The 16672-nt window shown below is 37.0% G+C and overlaps 1 pseudogene; it reads left to right on the top strand.

Moving 5' to 3' along the window:
• Window positions 1–9865: 9865 nt before the first annotated feature.
• LOC112319634 (small nucleolar RNA SNORA28) lies at window positions 9866–9970 on the top strand (annotated as a pseudogene).
• Window positions 9971–16672: the final 6702 nt, after the last annotated feature.

The raw sequence follows: 16672 nt of genomic DNA, 5'->3' as shown, positions 1-16672 counted from the left end.
GACATTCTAGATATTTTAAGTTTTGTAGTGGAATAAGAAATTAATGATGTGAAAACCACATACTAAAGTTATTGCTTTGAAGATCATCTATTGTTTTTCAATCTTGCTCTCATGTGTCTCTGATGTCTACTATATAACTTCTCTACAGTCACTTTTGTTTACTTCTTAAAAATCCATCCAGTATTCTCTGTGGTATTGACAGATGTGATCTCCAAAATCTTTTTAAGTACTGGAGCCTGAATATATGCTTTGACATGTGGTAGAATTTTTAAATAATTGATATATTTTCCATAGTCATATAGAGAATTATTTTGATTTTATGCTTTATAGGTAATGTCCAAGTCATTTTGAGAATATTTTATTTCCTCTCGAACTTAAATTATTTTTTCGTACTATATACAATTACATCTGATGTGTAATTGCTTATCCTAATCCTTTTTGTTATTGTTGTTCTGGTGTCCTCTTATATCTCTATTTTGATATATCTCTTTTATGGAGTGACTTATCTTTTTTTTAATCAAAACTTAATCTTAAATTAATATAAGAATCTAGCTAGTTTATTAGCTCTTTTAGTGTGGTCAGTCTGAACATTTACATATTGAGATACATATTTTATGAATTACTTTTCTTCTATTTTTCCATTAAATTATTATTGACATGCTATTTTCATTTTTAAAACATTGTGTATATACTTAGATTATATTGTCTAAGAATCTATACTTAGATTATATTGTCTAAGAATTTCATTTGAACACACATTGTGTATATACTTAGATTATATTGTCTAAGAATTTCATTTGAACACATATGATAGTTTCTAAAGATTGTCACAACAATCTCTCTTCCTACAACTTCTTGTACAATATAACCTTATCACTCTAATATTAAGAGGTGGCATCTGTTTCTCCTTGCTTTGAATTTGCGCTGGCCCTGTGACCTGTTCTGACCAATAGAATGCAGTAAGAATGGTGCTGTATAACTTTAGGAGGCTTGGCCTTAAGAGATTTGCAGCTTCCACCTTTGCTTTCAGAGCACACATATGAAAATGCCTGAACAGTCACCTGCATAGGCCCCACCAGGAAGAGAAATGAGGCCTCTTGCTTAACAGGCCCAGATGAGCTCCCAGACAGCAGCCAGCACCAACTGCCAGTAATGTGAGGCCATTTCGACCTCTTAACTGTTCCTGAGCCCTACAAGACACCACATCAAGCAGAACTGTCCAGTGTACCCACAGAATCCTGAGGAGTGATAAATTGTTGTTTGGGATAGTTTATTCACTGCAATAGATACAGTAGGCTATTAAAGTGGGCATTAGCAATTACTCGTTATAAGAAAGGAATATTAAATCTGACCTTGTGGAGAACTACTGTCACCAATAGTAAACACTTAATAATTAGGACTTTTAAAGGATTCAACAACTTGCATTTATTTTCTAATAGGAAACAATTTAGATTAAAAACTAATCAATACCCAAATTTAAAAAGAGAGCCAATAAGGCAGAAACTTGACACATCCATATCTGAATTTTTCTTATTTCCTCCCACTTTGTTTAACTAAAAAATTAATTATTCTCTGCTAGAAGACAAAAACATGGCAAGGTAAGGTATAAGTCAATGATCGTCTGCTCATGTGTCACAGACTGCTGGAGTCCCTTGATCTCTACACTCACCACTTACTGTCTGTGTGCTAAATCTCCAAATGTATATGGATGCTATTGTGATTAGGAAAATACAAATTCACGCAAAAACATTACTAGTTTTGTAGGGTTTTTTGAGATATATATTCAATTGTGGATATATTAACACATTAACACAAAGTTCCCGTATTTAAAATCTTGGAAAAACCACTGGTGGGAGGTCTGTACATCCAGCTGCTAATGGATATGTAACTACTATTATTCCTTCAAACTAATCACTGTCTGTTGTTTATTTGGTTTTATGGGCCTTGAAATCGTTTGATTTCTTCTTATAAAATGAACAGCAAGTGTAGGAAAATTAATTCCATAGAAAAGCTTGAGCCCTGGCCAGATAGGTCAGTTGGTAGAAGCATCATCCCGGTGTGCCAACATTGAGGGTTGGATCCCCTGTCAGGGCACATAGGAGAATAAACCAGTGAATGCATAAATGGGTGAAACAACAAATCGATGTTTCTCTCTCTCTTTCTCTCTCTCTCAAATCAATTTAAAAGAATTAAAAAACAGAAATAAAATTTGGAGAAGCAATTTCAGTCACCATCATAAAGTAACAGAGCCCATAAATAACCACCATAAAGAAATTGCTTCATGAAACCATTTTAGAAAGGACAGACTTTTGTATAAAAGCCGCTGGGAGAAAATGAAAAAGCTAGCGCATGTACATGAGTGAATGGAAATCTGTAGTAATCTGTGGTATTTGACCTGGAAGCTGTATACAAATAAGAACATGTTTCTGGAAGTCTCAAATCAGCAAATATATATTGAATTTGAACATACCTTTTAATATTTTTATAGTGCTTTGTATTTTTCAAAGAATTTCCCTATTATCTACCTCATGGGAGTATCACGGGGATATATTGAGATATTATTCTCTCCATTCATAGACCAAGATACTAAGGGCCTAAAGAGGAGAGATGTTTTGATGACAGTGTTGAAGTGCAACACAGAGCTAGCACAGGAGCTTGAGTCTCTGAATACCCATCTAGTACTGTTAGAGCAAAAGTGCTTTTTATGATCAATAACTGTAAAACAAGTTTTTTCAGACACTGGATTTGCCAGTCCTATGAATAGCGGCTTGATGTAATTAGCCAGGGAGAACTTCGTAGAATACCCACGTGATGTGATACAAATATCCACAACGTGAACAAAACCAAGATGAACATCATTGTTTTGAAGACTTATATATCAAAGTAACTTCCTGTGACTAGTGTTCTTAGTCTTTGCTGTGGACAATCAATATTTTCTTAATCTTAATGGAGAGAATGAATAAAAACATCTCAGAAACCTATTAATGCTGTATTATCATTAATTTGTAACATGCAATGAAAGACAGTGTGTTTACTTTGTAATTTCATCTTCAGGATGAGTCCTGTGGTCTGCCATTGCCAGGCACCTGGGTGATCCCTAGAACTACCTGGTGGCACCTTCCACTGAGGACTAGTTGCATATTAAATTCACTTTTTTCATAATTTAAACATAGACCAACACAGAGGTATAAAAATATAAGAAAAAAATCAAAGTTTAAAAGAACTATGTTGAGATCAACTGGTCCAAGAAAAACTAGAGGACTATTTAGAATTAATTTGCATTGATATTAGAAAAGGCTTTAGATATATGTCCTTGAACAGTAGATGTTTTCATTTTTTTAAGTGTTGGTGACCAATAGAAATTCATCAACTTTTAAATTTTGTTTAATAAGAGCAATTCAAAGAAGAAGTAGAAATAGGGAGGGGAGAAGGAGGAGGAAAGAAAAAGTTGTCCATTATCTTTTCTGTTTCATCCAAGATGGGACACATTCTTAGAATAAAGGACAATTGTTTAAAATGGGTAAAGTTGGCTTCATGAACAGCTCACTGTTTTCTCATTGTGCTGTGGATTGGTAGAAATTTAGTGACAGAAATGTGTTACTTCACACATAACCACAGGTTATGCCAGTCTCTTTAATTTAAAGATGAGAAAATTAAAATTCCTCTCTAAGTAAATCCAGCCATATTTTTAAGATGCATAGTTAGGTTGATTCACAGAGTAGATTTTTGTTTGTTTTTTGTCTTTTAAGCAAGAGGGTCCTACTTCAGTTTTTCTGTTTGTGCTGGCCACTTGCCTTAGAGATAATGGATCTAGAATGGTCCAATAATAATTTTGAGTACTAACTAGAGTTTCTGGTTTATCATGTCAAACCAATGCTATCTTTTTGTGAGGCACTGGCATCTTTTTTATTATATTTGCACAGGAGTTGTCCATAAAAATTTATTTCCCTGATCTGAACCTTGGTGTTTTAGTTACTGATGTCATTAACTAGAAAAGTCAGGTCACTTATTAACATTATCTAGGAAGAGTTATAAATGGAATTTGGAACACTTTTATTTAATAATTTTGTTCTAAGACATAAAAGAATTTTCATGATATTCATATTTTCACAGTGCCATGTCTCTTATTATAGTTTTTGCAATATATAGAATTTTGTTTTCTTAATGTTTTTACTCTGGCTTCTCCAAGCTTGCTTATATAGGAAGAAAAATATTCACTTATCTTTTTAGAATAGGACATTGTCACAAACCTATCTTCTCTATTAGTCCCTCCTATTTCATTTTCTCTGAATCTTCTCTTTAATTTTTCACTCTATTACATTCCTCTTACAATACATTTCATCTGTCAGAGAGACTTTTTGAAACACATTTTTGGGAATTCAAGTTTGCCTTAATTTCAGTTTAAAATTTTTCATTTTATTTAATATCCTGGGAAGCACTTTTTAGTGGTTTCAATCATTTACACCCTAGTATGAATAAGTGTATTTGTTTTCTCTCCTGCCTCAAAGATTTAGTTTTTAAGGGAGAGAGAGAGGAAAAGAGAAAGGGAGAGGAAAAGGAGAAGGAGGAGGAGGAGGAGGGAGGGAGAGAGAGAGAGAGAGAGAGAGAAAGAGAGGATGATGGACCTTGGAGAAGGGTGCCATCAAGTGGGGAAAATGACAAAAGAGTGGGGAAGCTAAAAATATTGAAAATGAATTTTATTTACTTTAAAATTTTACCTGGGGCTAAATGTCTAAATTAAAAAACAAAAAACAAACACTATCCCAATAAGTTAATCAGTCTCACCTGCAGATAACCAGACACCTTGGAGTAGGCAAAAGGGAAATGGGTGTGATTATGTTTTGAAAAACCATAGAAAATCATGCTTTATATGTAATGAGCACAAATACTTCCAGCAAATTATGGTGGATTGGACAGTAGCATTTATTCATGTTTCCTCTATAAACCACACTAAAAGGATTAAAGGATTAAAGAGGAACAAATCCATAAGAATGAAGAGAATGGGAGGAAATGACAACTGACAAAAATGTCAACAAAGATTGGGAGAGCAGATGAGTGATACCCGATTTAGCAGTTTGAATGAGGTTGAAACCCAAGACTGGGGGTTTTCTGTGTAGAACTTCAAAAAGGCAACAGGAATTTGTAGAAGCAGAAACCTCTGAGAAATGGGATGCAGAGGGAGCTGATATTTGAAAGGCTTTACAATTTGGCCTGCCAGATCACCTCCCTCACCTCACAGAGAAGGGCAGCTTACCTCTCCCCAACCACTCACCAGAAGATTGGAGGTTTATTCTAGAGAGTGTGTGGATGCTTCAGAGGTAGATATGTAAGAAAAGGAAACATCTGGGGAAGTAATCATAGAACTGTGTATGGTTTAGCTATGTAAATTTATGGTCATAATAACGAATCATAGAAAGTTGATTCATTATGTTCTAAATACATTGGAGAGGAAGGAAAATTGTTTGGTGGGGATAGACAAAAAGAAGTCAAAAATATTAAGAACTAAAAACAAAAATTGAGGAATGGCAAAATAAAAGTGTTACTTTGAGGTCAAGTATATAAACTAGAAGAAAGCCTAAAGGGTAGGGGGTGGTGTCTCTATGGAGTGAAATTCCAGAATGGGAAGAAACACTCCTTATACAGTTTCAATTATAACGAATTTTAAGAGTAATTTTAGAAAGTATTTTTCCATGCTTTTTATTCTCTGCCTTTTCATAAAATGCAGCATAGTATAAAAATAAAAAATGGTTGCTTTAAAACATATCCATATTATTCTGAAGTTTGACTTAGTATGAAACTAAAAACAATATTTCAGAGTGAGTCTTTTTTGGAAATGTTAGACTTTATTGCTTTTCTTTCGTCTTTTCTTGATTTTATTGGTTCTTTATTTTGTTTTTTACACTGCGTGGTTCTTTATTAAAAAAACAAAATAGTAACTTTCCAGGTTTTGTGTTTATTAATAAAAAATAATGACACATGAGAGAAACGTAGAAAATCTCAATTTTTTTCAACCTGGAAGTTGAAGAAGGATGTAGAATAATCATAGTTTTAATATGTAGTAGAGTTTGTACTTGATGCATCTATGATAATGAAGACAGCATGTCATGAGGTCAGGAGTCCTGTGCCCATCCAGCCCTGTGCTGATTGTGCTGATAGAGGTTTTATAACAGGCTATTCTTTTCCCTTAAACTTGGGTGGATTCACTAATATTTTCCATTCAAGTAAGGTGAACAAGTTTAAAAGAGGATAAATGAGTAAGAACAAGGAAGATTCTACACTGAAGCTTCTGCTATGGGTGGGTTAAACTTTTGAAGTCAGAATTTACTGAGAGATGAAACAGGACATGTGGGTGACGGATTCCTTTACAAAGGAAAGCTGATTGCTGAGGCAGACTGTAAATCAAAGGAATTTTTTTCATTTATGCATAAAGAAAAAAGAAATGGGGAAGATAATATTGGTATTCATGTGGTCCCTAGAATGACATTGAATTTTTTAGCCAGCTTGTGAAATCACGGTTTGAATTTTTATCTTAAATTGATAAGCTTATCAAATTTTAGCCTGAAAAAATCTGTTATCAAAATCCTTTCTACAAATGTAAATTGACTTTAGGAAAGGAGGACAGGTATTTTAGATGCTGGAAGATGAGTGTGGGACTGATCACCTTGGGTAAACATCACAGTATTTATTTTAAATTCTTCTGGAAAATAAACCAGATCATTGATTTAAAAAAAAAAAAAGATAATCTCTTTGGAATCTGAGTCAATGAGTTGATACAGTACTCAAAATTTTCAGTAAAACAAATGAATGTTAAAGTAAATATTCCCATATAATGCATGTAATTGATATGCTGCAAATATGCTTAATGAGTTAACAGTGTTTATATATGAAAACACATTGTAACAATTTTTTGTCAGTATAGAGCTTGTTTGGTGAATCTTCATCCTCATTATGTTTTCTGGACAACCGCACCTGATAACGGTATGAGACATGCCTGTTCCTTTGGCCCAGACTGCTTTGTTAAACCTGGCGTCAGGATGTACATCTGGAGCTCCCGTCTCCTTCATGGCAACTTTCTGGACCTCTTTGAATGCCTGAGGGGCATGCTTCTTACAACCCACTCCATGGACTCACTTGTGAATGTTGATAGTGTATTCTCTGGCCACCACCTCATTGATGGAGAACGGCCCTTCTTCTGCACGTTACCCTGCTTGTGGGAGCCATTATGCCGGGCCCAAGTTTGAAAGAAAAAGTGACACATTTTAACTTTTTTACATGAAATATTATTTCAACTAAAATACCTAAGTTAATGTTTTTTGTGCCTCCTTGGTTTGGTAGAAACTCAGGAATTAAATATTTTGTGTAAAATATTTGTTATAAGGAAACCTGCATAATCCTTGGTAGTATGCTATTTAATATGACAAGTGGGAAGGTCTTTAGTGCAGTTTATACTTGATGCATCTATGATAATGAAGACAGCCTGGCATGTGGTCAGGAGACCTGTGCCCATCCAGCCCTGTGCTGACTTGGAGAGTGGCTTTGGGCGTGCCTCTTAACCATTCTGTGCCTTAAACCATGAGTGTGTGGTATAGATCAATTTACTTGCAGCTCTAAAATTTATTGGATAATTAATAGGAAAGATATGGTTATTTAGGAATTATGTCAGGAGTTGATTTTCTTGAATTTAAAAATTATTAATACTTTTGGGGAGAAATTCCTGAGACTATGCCATAGATGAAGAAGAACTCTGTTAAAGCTGGTTTGGCTTCATGCTCTCTATAGGAGATGGAGATTAAAGTGCAATTACAGTAGAGGTTCAGGATTAATGTTGAGTATGGATTCTGGAAGACTCATGTAATGCTAGCGAACATTGTCAAATTTTGTAAACAAAATATCCCAGATAGAAGGAGCATGATGGCAAAGATGATAGGTTCGTTCAATGATGATCTTGATTAGATGGCAGATATGCACACTTTACTGAGCTCTTACTGTATGCCAGGCACTGTATTAAGAACTTTACTTACATATGGAATCATTTATTTTTCTCAACACTGCAAAATAAGATAGGTAGTGGTATCCCTATTAATCTAATGAGAAAACTGTACAGTTCAGCCTTCAGTTCAACTCTAAATTATCTTCACCTCAAGGAGATATGATCCCCAAACTTAGTTATAGTAGTATATAGAAAAAAGAGTGTCCTTATATGTGTACCAAGTGGGAACATTTTCCTAGCTTTCTTTCCAGGTCTTTACCAGGAAGAAATTGTACTGCCTACTATGTATAGTTATGTGAGGTGTGTTAATAACACCATAGCTCCTTGTTCTTTCTGGGGACTCCTTCAGAATTTCATAATAGGAAGAATAGTAAAAACCAACTCTTATTCCTTCCTTTTCTTCATCAAACTGAATGGCTACATACCTTACCACCTCTTCAGTCTGTTTCAACCCATCTCTCCCACCCAGGCAGGTAGAGGTTCTTATTTTATGTTACATGGTTGCTTAGTTGTGACATTAATTACCAGTGACTCAAAACACTGTGCCTGATATGCTTCCTCCTAGAACTGTCTTTGGTGGCATTATAGCAAGCTCTGCTCAATGACGTTTCTCTGTCCATTTCTAACACATAGGTTAGATTAAAATTTATTTATTTATTAATTGACTGCTCACAGTATTGGGAAACATCTACAAAGGTAGCATGTGGAGCAGAAGATTAGACAAAATCTTCCTAGGAAATCAGACTGTGTTCAATGAGGAGGCCTTCTTTCTGTATACAGTAGTTCTCTCTCCTTATCTGCCGGTTTTGCTTTCAGTTACCTTCATCAACCACCGTCCAAAAGTATTAAATGAAAATTCCAGAAATAAACAATTGATAAGGTTTAAATTTTGTGGTCATTCTGACTAGTGGGATGAAATCTCGCACCATTCTGCCTGGGACATGAACCCTCCCTTTGTCCAGCGTCTCCACGCTGCAGACACTGCCCACGTGTTAGTCACTGTGTCACCATGTTGGTGATGACATGGGCTGTTCAGTGTCGAAGTGCTGGTGTTAAAGTCACCCTTATTGTATTTAACAATGGCCCCAAGGCAAAAGAATAATGATGCTGGCAATTCTGACAAGCCAAGGAGAAGCCGGAAAGTGCTTCCTAAGTGAAAATGTGAGTACAGCACAATAAGACACTTTGAGAGACAGAGAGACCACATCCAAATAACTTTTATTACAGTTTATTGTGATAATTATTCTATTCTATTATTAGTTGTTGTTAATTATTTTTTGGTACTATCCATACTCTCAGGCATCTGCTGGGGGTCTTGGAGCATATCCCCCACTGTACCCAGGGAGAGATTCCAAATGACTTCAAGCCTGGTATTAGGAAATGATGTATATTATATGTGTGTAGTATACTTATGGCTTAAAAATTGGTATATTTGCATATGATTGAGTTAGTTGAAATATACACATAATATAAAAAATCTAAATATACTTAATGTTTATAAATTAATTTATTTTTAAATGATGAGAGAAAATACATTTTTAAAGCCAAAGGTGATCTTTTTGTGATACAAAGAGTGATTGTTTAATTTTCTATATTTTTAAAGAAATTGGCTATGTTCTAGAACAAGCTTTCCTAAAAGGAGGCAGCTATTAATTTTAATGCATGCCAGGTGAGACATATTAAACTATATGAAAGTTTGCAAATGAAAATATATTTATTGTATAAATACTGTTTTTTATCATGCTATTTAAGTTATACTAAATAAAAATGTATTCATGATCACCCAAATTCCATGTAACCCTCAGAACTTTAAATCTACAACATATTAAAAATATTCAAAGGTCAAAGTGCAACTTATGCAAAGTTTAACACTTTAATCAAAACTGTCTGACACAATTTGAGCTTGCTGTAGCAACAGAGTCTAACCTATTCCGGCCCTCTCTCCTTCATCAGACAAGCCGTTATATAGACTTAGACAGTGTAAAAAAAAAGTTTAACAATTTAAATTTATAGCTAATTCTTCAACCAGTGGCTATAAATGATATTCTATTAATGGCTTCAACTTGTTCTGAGCTGAAATAAATTAAAGGAAATAACTTTTAGAAAACTGCAAGAAAATTGAGGTGAGCTTTTCAATCTGATTTCACCTTAAATTCAACAAGGTTTGAGAAAACCTTCTTCAGTGAGCATCAGAGTCCCCTGCATACAGCACAGATTGCAGGGCCCTCCCCGATTCAGGAACCAAGGTGGAGGGCCCACAGCTTGGATTTCTACCAAGTTCCAAGGCAAGTGTGGTGCTGCTGGTACCTGGATCACAGTTTGGGAACCACTCAAATTTTCCCCTTTACTTATGCCAATAATTACTTGGTGCTATTGCTGGTTTTCGTATCTGAAATCTTCCTGGTTCTAAAAAAAACCTGCGAGAGAGGTCTACCTATTGTTAGTATTGAAGACTTGGAATTCAGAACCAAGATGGCGGTGTAGGTAGACACACTGTGCCTCCTCGCACAACCAGAACTGACAGAGAATCGAACAGCAAGGGGGACCTACACCAAGGAAATAGAAAATAAACACATCCAGACTGGTAGGAGGGGCGGAGACGGGCACCGGGGTGAAGATGACTCGAGTGGCTGTGGCGGGACTGAGACTGGCGGAGTGTGGGACAAATGGTGCAGGCAGTCCAAGCACTAGCAGACCCTGCGGCCTCACATTTGCACAGATAAACCCAGAGGGCCGGACTCAGAGTGGCGGAGAGTGGGGCAGGCAGAGTGGCGGGTAGCACCCCACGTCCCCACATTCGCACACAGACAAACCGGACAAACGTTGGGCAGTGAAGCAGACCACGCAACCCAGGCTCCAGCTCGGGGAAATAAAGCCTCAAACCTCTGATTGAAAGCGCCCCTGGGGGTTGGGGCGGCAGCAGGAGAGACGCCCAGCCTCACAGGAGAAGTTGTTGGAGAGACCCACAGGGGCCTAGAGTGTGCACAGGCCCACTTACTCGGGAACCAGCACCAGAGTGGCCCAGTTTGATTGTGGGTATCGGAGTGAAAGATTGAAATCCGGAGGAGAGTGAGGCCGGCGCCATTGCTCCCACTCGGCCCCTCCCCCATGTACAGCGTCACAGCTCAGCGACCAGCATTACCCCGCCCTGGTGAACACCTAAGGCTCCGCCCCTTAAAGTAACAGACGCGCCAAGACAAACAAAAAAAAAAATGGCCCAAATGACAGAACACTTCAAAGCTCCAGAAAAAATACAGCTAAGCAAGGAAGAGATAGCCAACCTATCGGATGCACAGTTCAAAGCACTGGTTATCAATATGCTCACAGACTTGGTTGAATCTGTTCGAAAAACAGATGAAAAAATGAAGCCTATGCTAAGAGAAACAAAGGAAAATGTACAGGGAACCAATAGTGATGAGAAGGAAACTGGGACTCAAATCAATTCTATGGACCAGAAGGAAGAAACAAACATCCAACCAGAAAAGAATGAAGAAACAAGAACTTGGAAAAATGAGGAGAGGCTTAGGAACCTCCAGGACACCTTGAAACGTTCCAACATCCGAATTATAGGGGTGCCAGAAGGAGAAGAGGAAGAACAAAAAATTGAAAACTTATTTGAACAAATAATGGAGAACTTCCCTAATCTGGCAAAGGAAATAGACTTCCGGGAAGTCCAGGAATCTCAGAGAGTCCCAAAGAAGCTGGACCCAAGGAGGAACACAACAAGGCACATCATAATTACATTACCCAAGATTAAACGCAAGGACCTACATCCAAGATTACTGTATCCAGCAAAGCTATCATTTAGAATGGAAGGGAAGATAAAGTGCTTCTCAGATAAGGTCAAGTTAAAGAAGCTCATCATCACCAAGCCCTTATTATATGAAATGTTAAAGGGAGTTACCTAAGAAAAAGAAGATCAAAAATAGGAACAGTAAAAATGACAGCAAACTCACAGTTATTAACGACCACACATAAAACAAAAACGAGAGCAAACTAGGCAAACAACTAGAACATGAGGGTTGTCAATAAGGGAGTGGGAGGGGGAGAGGGGAGGAAAGGTACAGAGAATAAGTAGCATAGATGATAGGTGGAAAATAGACAGGGGGAGGGTAAGAATAGTGTAGGAAATGTAGAAGCCAGAGAACTTATAAGTATGACCCATGGACATGAACTATGGGGGTGGGAATGTGGGAGGGAGGGGGGTGGGCAGGATGGAGTGGAGTGGGGGGGAAATGGGACAACTGTAATAGCATAATCAATAAATATATTAAAAAAACATTTAAAAAGATACAATATTTTAAGGCTGGGGTGGGGTGGAGGGATGGGGAGAAAAGGCACACAACTGTAATCGAATAACAATAAAAAATTAAAAAAAAAAAGACTTGGAATTCAGTACTAAAGACTTAGGTCGTTTTCAGTTACCCACATATTTCAAAAAATTACTTTATTCTTATTCAATTACAGCTGTCAGCATTTTCTCCCCACCCCTCCCACCCCTCCCACCTCACCCCAGCCAAACCCACCTCCCTCCCTTGCTTCCACCCTCCCCCTTGATTTTGTCCCTGTGTCCTTTATAGTAGCTTCTGTAAACCCCTCTCCCCACTATCTCCTCCTCCCTCCCCTCTGGCTATTGTTAGATTGTTCTTAATTTCAATGTCTCTGGTTATATTTTGTTTGCTTTTTTCTTTTGTTGGTTATGTTCCAGTTAAAGGTAAGGTCATATGGTATTTGTTCCTCACTGTCTGGCTTATTTCACTTAGCATAATGCTCTCCAGTTCCATCCATGCCATTGCAAAGGGTATAAGCTCCTTCCTTCTCTCTGCTGCGTAGTATTCCATTGTGTAAATGTACCATAGTTTTCGGATCCACTCATTTGCTGATGGGCACTTAGGTTGCTTCCAGTGGCTATTGTAAATTGTGCTGCTATGAACATTGGGGTGCATAGGTTCTTTTGGATTGGTATTTCAGGGTTCTTAGGGTATAATCCCAGCAGTGGAAATGCTGGGTCAAAAGGCAGTTCCATTTTTAGTTTTCTGAGGAAATTCCATACTGTTTTCCACAGTGGCTGCACCAGTCTCCATTCCCACCAACAGTGCACTAGGGTTCCCTTTTCTCCACATTCTCTCCAATGCTTGTTTGTTGATTTGTTTATGTTGGCCATTCTGACTGGTGTGAGGTGGTGTCTCATTGTGGTTTTAATTTTCATCTCTCTGATGGCTAGTGATACTGAGCATCTTTTCATATGTCTCTGGGCCCTCTGTATGTCTTCCTTGGAGAATTGTCTGTTCAAGTCTTTTGCCCATGTTTTAATTGGGTTGTTTGTCTTCCTGGAGTGCAGTTGTGTGAGTTCTTTATATATTTTGGAGATCAGACCCTTGTCTGAGGTATCATTGGCAAATATGTTTTCCTATACTGTTGGTTCTCTTTTGATTTTAATGCTGTTTTCTTTAGCCATGCAGAAGCTTTTTATTTTGATGAGGTCCCATTTCTTTATTCTTTCCTTTATGTCCCTTCCTTTAGGGGACATTTCTGCGGGGATGTTGCTGCGTGGAATGTCTGAGAGTTTCCTACCAATGTTTTCCTCTAGGACTTTTATGGTGTTACGACTTATATTTAAGTCTTTTATCCACCTTGAATTTATTTTTGTGTATGGCATAAGTTGGTGATTGAGTTTCATTTTTTTGCACGTAGCTGTCCAGATCTCCCAACACCATTTGTTCAAGAGGCTGTTTTTGCTCCCTTTTATGCTCCTGCCCCCTTTGTCAAATATTAATTGACCGTAGAGACTTGGGTTTATTTCTGGGCTCTCTGTTATGTTCCATTGGTCTATGTGCCTGTTTTTATGCCAGTACCAGGCTGTTTTGATTACCGTGGCCTTGTAATACAGTTTGATATCAGGTATTGTGATCCCTCCTGCTTTGTTCTTCTTTCTCAAAATTGCTGCAGCTATTTGGGGTCGTTTATGGTTCCATATGAATTTCTGAAATGTTTGTTCTATATCTGTGAAATATGTCATGGGTACTTTAATAGGGATTGCATTGAATGTATACATCGCTTTGGGTAGTACGGCCATTTTGATGATGTTAATTCTTCCTGTCCATGAGCATGGTACATGTTTCCATTTGTTTGTGTGTTCCTTAATTTCTTTCTTCAGTGTTGTATAGTTTTCTGAGTATAGGTCTTTTACCTCCTTGGCTAGGTTTATTCTTAGGTACTTTATTTTTCTTGTTGCTATATCAAATGGGATATTTTTCCTGATTTCTGTTTCTGATTTTTTTTGTTGTGTACAAAATGTACAAATATATACAAAGTGTACAAAAATGCCTTTGATTTCTGAATATTGACTTTGTATCTGGCTGTTTTGTCAAATTCTTTTATTAGGTCGAGTAGTTTTTTGGTGGAGTCTATAGGATTTTCCATGTACACTATCATGTCATCTGCAAACAATGACAGTTTTACTTCCTCCTTTCCAATTTGGATGCCTTTTATTGCTTTTTCTTGTCTGATTGCTATGGCTAGGACTTCCAGTACTACGTTGAATAGGAGTAGTGAAAGTGGGCATCCTTGTCTCGTTCTTGATCTTAGTGGGAAAGCTCTAACCTTTTGTCCATTGAGTATGATGTTGGCTGTAGGTGTCTCACATATGGTCTTTATTATATTGAGGAATGCTCCCTCTATTCCCACTTTGCTGAATGTTTTTATCATAAATAGGTGCTGTACCTTGTCAAATGCTTTTTCCACATCTATTGATATGATGTGATTTTTGTCTTTCATTTTGTTTATGTGGTGTATTATGTTTATTGATTTTCAAATATTGTACCCTCGCATCCCTGGGATGAATCCCACTTGATCATGGTTTATGATCTTTTTAACGTATTGCTGGATGCAGTTTGCCAATATTTTGTTGAGGATTTTAGAATCCGTGTTCATCAGCAATATTGGCCTGAAGTTTTCTTTCTTTGTTATGTCTTTATCTGGTTTTGGGATTAGGATGGTGTTGGCTTCATAAAAAGAGTTTGGGAGTCTTCCATCCTCTTGAATTTTTTGAAATAATCTGTGGAGGATGGGGGTTAGCTCTCCCTTAAATATTTTGTAAACTTCTCCTCTGAAACCATCTGGTCCAGGGTTTTTGTGTGCCAGAAGCTTTTTGATTACTGCTTCAATTTCACCATGTGTTATTGATCTGTTCAGGCTTTCTGCTTCTTCACTAAGTTTTGGAAGATTATATTTTTCTACAAATTTATCCATTTCACCTAGGTTTTCACATTTCTTGGCATATAATTCTTTGTAGTAATTTCTTACAATCCTTTGTATTTCTGTGGTGTCAGTTGTAATCTCTCCTCTTTCATTTCTGATTGTGTTTATTTGGGTCCTCTCTCTTTTTTTCTTGATGAGCTTGCTTAGAGGCTTGTCTAACTTGTTTATCGTTTCAAAGAACCAGCTCCTGGATTCATTCATCCTTAGAATTGTGCTTTTAGTCTCTATGTCATTTAATTCTGCCCTGATCTTGGTTACTTCCTTCCTTCTACTTGCTCTGGGTGGTCTTTGTTGTTGTTCTTTGAGTTCTTGTAGGCACAGGGTTAGGTTGTTTATCTGAAATGTTTCTATCTTTTTTAGGTAGGCCTGTATTGCTATGAACTTCCCTCTCAGGACTGCCTTCACTGTGTCCCATAAGTTTTGCATTGTTGTGAGTTCATTTTCATTTGTTTCCAGCAAATTTTTGATTTCTTACCTAATCTCATTCTTGACCCATTCATTATTTAGTAGCATGCTATTCAATCTCCATGATTTTGAGTGTTTTCGGGTTTTCTCCTTGAGGTTGGTTTCTAGTTTCAGTCCCTTGTAGTTGGAGAAAATGCTTGATGTGATTTCAAGCATTTTCTTGAATTTGAGACTTGTTTTGTGTGGACTATCATGTGGGCTATCTTTGAAAATGTTCCATGTACATTTGAAAAGAATGTGTATTTTGCTTCTTTGGGATGAAAGGCTCTATATATATCAGTTAAGTCCACTTCATCTAGAGCATTGTTGAATGTCACAATATCTCTGTTGATATTTTGTTTGGAAGATCTGTCCATTTTCAACAGTGGGGTGTTAAAATCTCCTACTATACTTGTGTTGCTGTCAATATGTTTCTTGATGTCCTCCAAGATTTTCTTTATGTATTTGGGTGCTTCTATGTTGGGTGAATATACATTTACTATTTTATGTCTTCTTGATGGGTTCTTCCCTCGAGTATTATGAGGTGACCTTCTGGGTCTCTTTTTATGGCTCTTTTTTTGAAGTCTATTTTGTCCAATATGAGTATTGCTATCCCTGCTTTTTTCCCCTGTCCATTGCTTGGAATATTTGTTTCCAGCCCTTCACTTTCAGTCTGTGTAGGTCTTTTGTTCTGAGGTAGGTCTCCTGTAGGCAGCATATGTGTGGGTCATGTTTTCTTATCCATTCCGTTATTCTGTGTCTTTTGATTGGGTCATTTAATCCATTTACATTTACAGTTATTATTGATAGATACTTATTCATCGCCATTTTTTCATACCTATGTTCCTCTCTCTTTCACTGTTTTTCTTCCTGTTCTTAAAGCAAACCCTTTAGCATCTCCTGCAGAGCGGGTTTGGAGGAGGTATATTCTTTTGTCCAGGAACTCCTTATTTTGCCTTCGATTTTAATTGAGAGCCT

Source organism: Desmodus rotundus, chromosome 4 (assembly GCF_022682495.2).
Source record: "Desmodus rotundus isolate HL8 chromosome 4, HLdesRot8A.1, whole genome shotgun sequence".
Classification (NCBI taxonomy): Eukaryota; Metazoa; Chordata; class Mammalia; order Chiroptera; family Phyllostomidae; genus Desmodus; species Desmodus rotundus.
Note: the sequence above shows the minus strand (reverse complement) of the source record. Positions and strands in the feature narration are given on the sequence as shown.